Source organism: Petaurus breviceps, unplaced genomic scaffold (genome assembly GCF_028583685.1).
Source record: "Petaurus breviceps papuanus isolate PSGF00001 unplaced genomic scaffold, PetGlider_PUasm1.0 90644, whole genome shotgun sequence".
NCBI lineage: Eukaryota > Metazoa > Chordata > Mammalia > Diprotodontia > Petauridae > Petaurus > Petaurus breviceps.
The window spans coordinates 7,370,849-7,376,692 of record NW_027187298.1 but is presented as its reverse complement, the minus strand read 5'-3'; the positions used below and the strand labels follow the sequence as shown (position 1 = coordinate 7,376,692).

The 5,844-nt window shown below is 38.6% G+C and overlaps 1 pseudogene; it reads right to left on the bottom strand.

Moving 5' to 3' along the window:
• The window catches only part of LOC138143569 (TIMELESS-interacting protein pseudogene), a 49,841-nt pseudogene extending 46,655 nt beyond the window's left edge, over nt 1-3,186 (bottom strand).
• Nucleotides 3,187-5,844: the final 2,658 nt, after the last annotated feature.

Below are 5,844 nucleotides of genomic sequence, written 5' to 3'. Positions count from 1 at the left end.
CCCCCCCCCCCCCCCCCACGGTGGCATACAATCAAGTATAGTATCTGCAAATACTTTCACATTAGTCATTAGTCATGTTATAAGGAAAGATTGTATCATATAGAATGAACAATGGGAAAGAGGAAATGAAACCAAACAAGAAAAAGAAAAAGAGGAGGTAGTTTGCTTCAATCTGGATTCAAACTCACTTCTTTCTCTGGATGTAGACATCTCTCTCCACCTCCATTATAGGGTTGACTTATAACCATGAATTGCTGAGAAGAGTCCAATCTATCAAAGTTGGTCGTCACACATACGTTGTGTCTGTAATTGTGTACACCTTTCTCCTGTCTCTACTCTTCTCACTTAGCATCAGGTCATATAAGCCTGTCCAGATAACTATGAAGTCCATCTGCTCCTTGTTTTTTAAAGCACAATAGTATTCCATTACATGCATATACCACAACTTGTTCAACCATTCCCCAATTCCCCCCATTCCCAAATCCTAACTCATGGCATTTATTCTATATTTTGAAGATTATAGTTTTTAATCCATTCTGCTATCTGCCTCTATTTTATGGGAGAGTTCATCCCATTCACATTCACAGTTATGATCACTATCTGTGTCTTTCCCTCTTTCCTATTCCCTCCCCTGTTTATGTTTCTATTTCTTCATTCTCCCTTTCCCTCCTTGTTTTCCTTCTGACTGCTGCCTCCCTCAGTATTCCCTTCCTGTGCCCCCCATCTCTTTACCAACCCTTTCCCCATACTACTATTTCCCTCCCTTCAAACCTCCCTTCCCCCCCCCCTTATCCCTCCTACTGCCTGTGGGGCACAATAGATTTTTATTCTTAATGGAGCATGTTATTCTCTCCTTGAACCCAAACCAATGAGATCAAATTTCAGACAATGCTCCTCTCCCTCCCTCCTTTCCTTCTATTATAATGAGTTTTTGTGGATTTTTATGTTAGATTCCTAAACTTAACTAAATTTAACTAATTATGTTGATACCTCCTTGAACCAGAACCAATGAAAATAAAGTTCATATGATGTTCATCTCCCTCCCTTCTTTTCCTGTACTATAGTATGTTTTTATGCCTCTTCATGTGGCACAATTTTCCATTTTCTGCCCCATCCTTTTCTTTTTTCCCATTACAGTCCCTTTGCACCCTTTAATAAGGTTTCTTATCATCAGATTAGTTTATTTATACCCACACCCTCTATCTATGTATATCCCTTTTAAATATTATGATATCAGCTTCTCATATAGGGATGTAAACAGTTTGCTCTTATTGATTCACAAGTTGTGCAAGTGTGTGCATGAATGTGTGTATGTTTTCCTTGTTTGCTTTTTTATTTCTCTCTTGAGTCTTGTAATTAGAGATCAAATTTTCCATTGAGCTCTGCCTTTTTCATCAGTGAAGTCTGGAAGTCCCTTATTTCATTAAAGGACTGTCTTCTTGCCTAAAAGTTTATGCTCAGTTTTGCCGGGTAGTTGATCCTTGGTTGCAGTCCAAGCTCTTTTGCCTTATGAAATGTCAGATTCCAATCCCTCTTATCTTTTAATATAGAAGCTGCTAGGTCTTGTGTAATTCTGACTGTAGTTCTACAATATTTAAATTGTTTCTTTCTGGCTCTTTGCAGTATTTTCTCCTTGACCTTATCGTTCTGGAATTTGGCTACTGTATTTCTTGGTGTTTTCAATTTGGGATCTCTTTGAGGAGGAGTCTGGTGAATTCTGTTGATAACTATATTAATCTCTGATTCTAGGACCTCAGGACAGTTTTCTTCGACAATCTCTTGGAGTATGTTGTCCAGGCTGTTGTTTTCATCATGGCTTTCTGGTAGACCAATAATTCTTAGGTTATCTCTCCTGGATCTTCTCTCCAGGTCAGTTGTTTTTCCAGTGAGATATTTTACACTTTCTTCTAATTTTTCAATCTTTATGTTTTGTTTGACTGACTCTTGATACACTATAGCATCCTTAGCTTCAATTTGACTGATTCTAATTTTTAGTGAATTATTTTCCTCAGTTTTTGAAGCACTTTTTTTTGGGAGGTGTTTTCTGCAGTTAGATTTTGAACATCTGGTCCCAGTTCACAAATTTTACTTTTTAAGGATTTATTTTCTTCAGTGAAATTTTTTTCCAAGTTAGTCAATGTAGATTTAAATTTATCTTCTACTTTTCTAATTTGGCTTTTAAAATCTTTCTTGAGCTCTTCCAAGAATGCTTTTTGGACTTGAGACCAGTTCATATTTCCTTCTGTGGTCTCAGGTGTGAGTATAGAGTCCATGTTGTCCTCTGAATTTGGTTTTTCTTGTTCACTATAATAGGATCATAGTGTTCTTTATTTCACTGGTTCCTTCTTGGCCACTGTGATTGCCTATATCCTGAATTTTTAGAGTGGATTTCTGCTTCTAGGGTACAGATGTACCACACTTCTCAGGCTGGGAGCTATGGGTTTGGTTGTTGACTTTGTGTGCTGTAGCCTCTGGGTGTCTAGACTGAGGCCAAGGATAGGACTCTCAGTGTTTACCCTGAGTTACCCTGAGGCTCACAGAGTAACACATGCAGTAGGGGTAGTCTGGCCACTTCAAGTTTCTACCCCTGTGCACCTGGGCTACAGCTCAGGTAGGCTCAGCAGCTGGCTGCCTGCTGTGCTGGTGTCTGCAGATTCCCCGGGTGGTGCAAAGGCACACCTGGATTTCTGTTGTTAGTGATTGCCAGTTCCACCCTCCCCTCCCCCCACCCCCAAGTTTCAGGATCTCCTGCTGGTCATCTGAGGTAGGGCTTGTTGGGATACATCCTGCCATTCACTTCAGGCTCAGGCCCAGCTTCAGTCACACCCTTCCTTTAGGACTCCCAAGCCTGAGGCTGTTTCTATTTTTTCAGGATTTTACACTGGGTGGGGCATTTATCTCTGGGTTTTCAGAGTCAGGGAGGGGATTAGAGGAGCTAGGGTTGACTCTGCCATCTTAGTTCCTGGAAGTTCAGGTAGGTGATTTTTAAAAATCCAGGCTATGGACTGATAGCCCCAGGAGAAGCTGCTGTCGTGGGCCCTGTGCTTTCTCTTACCCAGCTCCTACAGATCCTGTAGTGGTGAAAAGTCTGTGAATCGCCCTTGGGGTGGGTGGATCCTCTGGCTGGGCCTTGCTGTCATTCAGCTGTAGTCTGCTCTCAGGTCTGCACTGGTACAACCCCTGCATGCTCCATACTCCCCCTTCCCAGACCTATGTGGGGACTTTTCTGGGCTGGGAATCTGTCATGCTACGAGCTGAGAAAAATTTGACATTTTATGCTCATGTTCACAATTTCTCCACTAATATCATACTCAGATAGTTTTTGAGACATGGAGGAAAATCTGGGTTCTTAGAAGTTCTGCTGACAGATAATAATCCCTGGCATTTTTACCAACCTCAAAAGGCATCATATAAGGCCCCAGTAATGGAGTCTATATTTATTGTCTGAGGAGCAGCCTGAGTTTAGTGAAACTCATTATAAGGAAGTGAATGGTGTTAGCCATAGATTCTAAAGGATATCTCCAGTAAGTGGAGTAGAGTACTTGTGATTTGTCTTGCTAGATTACTTCATTATGAAGATCAAAGATCTTTGAGGTAGTGAAATGTGCTGGTGAGCTAAGAAAATAATAGACAAAACATGAAATGGAACTAATATTGAATTAAACTTCAACCACATTATTCATTGAATTTGTGCTTGTTCATAGTTTAAAAAAAAGGAAAAAATGTGGGCGGTTGTAATAAAGATATTTTATAACAAGATCAAGCAGAGAAAAGCACAATCTTGACTTTACTAAAGGATACATTTCTCATTCATTGTGTTTTATTTTAGTATCAACATTGAGATACAAAATATAGTATCAAGAAGTGGCTTTTGACAAATTTGTCTATAAACACCAATTTTTTATATGCATGCTGGAAAATTAATGGATGGAAAAATACCATCACCAACAACTTTTTTCATTGGAATTTATATCAGCTAAAATTGAAGTTTGTTTTCTATTGTATCTCCTATATTAACCTGACATATCACTTCTTTTTCTTTCCTTATTAAGGTAACTATTAAATTGATCACAAGGCCATCAAATAATGTAACAATTAAGTGATTTAGTGTCAGGAGAATCTGTAGAGATCATTGATTCTACTCACCTTCCCAGTTTATGGATTAGGAGACCAAGGGTCAGGGAGTTTAAGAGACTTGCTGCTTTACTCTTGTTCATGCACAGGATCATCTAGAAAATGATTTCCAAAAATTTCATTGCCATTTGGGAAATTAAATTTGCCTAATCTTAACTTAAATTTCAGTTCTAAATCATACAGTTCTTTAAATAATTGGTTCTTGGATTTCTCTTTGCTTTCTGGATGAATCAGTGAGTTTCTTATACTCACAAAAGTCTGAAATTGGTTTGGGTGGAGTGTAGTTGGTTGGCCACAATGAGAAGAAAACCTGAATAAAATGTAGAAGGTCCTCTTAGTCAGTTTCTAGAAAGAGCATAGCAGGGTAGAATAGAGCATTGGAATTGGAAAGCCTACATACAAAACCAACCTTTGACACTCACTAGATATGTGAACACTAGCAATCCCTTGTTAACCTCTTTGAATTTCAGGACAATACATAAGAATATAAATTATAAAATTAGATATGATTCCCAGCAGTGGAGGGAGTTCCCACACTGATGAAATAGTGTAATTTTTATACTGATGTAGTTTCTGGAATAGTGTTTAGTTCTTCTGCTGCCAATGAGGGGGGAGTTTCAAAATAGTGTCATCCAACATGTCTCCAAAGTATTTTTACTTCCCACACTACTAGGGAATTCACTGATGTGATTACAGTAATTCAAGGATCTGAGATATTGTTATAGGTACTCCCTGTGCTGATAACCCTTCTAGGACTTAATACATGACCTTTGAGAGATGCTGAAGCCTCAATGTCCTTCCCTCTATGGCCATCTGGTTAGGCTGATTTTGGACAAAAGCTACTCAGTTTGTCACCAGGCTTACCTGTGAAGCATCTCCAGCCTGATAAGACATCCCTGCCAAAGTTTGCATTCTCCTAGCACACAGTTTTGGAGAATCCAGGGTCACCTCCACATAATGCTGAGGGATTAGAGTAGGTCTTTTTGTGGAGGAGTCAACTCATAGCATTTTTTAAGTCTTTGAATCCTGTATCAACTGTTAAAATTTCTTTGCTAGGGGAATCTAAGGAAAAACCATACAGGGATTCTTCAGAACTCATAAAAAGAGATAAACTTTACAGACAAGGAAGACCATGGGGACCAAACATTGCATATGTTGTCAGATTGAATTAATGTGTTGGTTCATTTTTTTCTGAACTGTTTTTCTTCCTCTTCACTTTTATTTTCCATTATAAGGTTTGTTATAAGCTCTCTGGATATGGGGGGGAGGGATATGCTAGGAAATGAAGATGATGTAATAATGACTTTTTAAAAAGAAGAAAAAATGGAGGATATCTTTATCTTAATGCATACAGAGAGATATTGTGGAAAGAGTCCTCTATTTGGAGTCTGAGCAGTTGGGTTTGAAACTCTTCCTACCAGTTTGATCTTGGGCAAGTCACTCAACTGTAAAGAGTTTCAGTTTCCTTATCTGCAAAATAACAGGTTTCAGATAGATGATATGTAAGGTCCTTTCCTGTTGTGATTAGTATACATTTTTCACTGCAATTCATTACTTTCCCCCCAAATATTTCAATTAATTTATTTATTTTCATTTTCAACATGCACTTCCACAAGATTTTGAGTTCTAAATTTTCTCTCCATTTCTCCCATCATTCCCAAATGAGATCATGATGACATACATTCTGCTTACCCCTTTCTCCAATCTGCC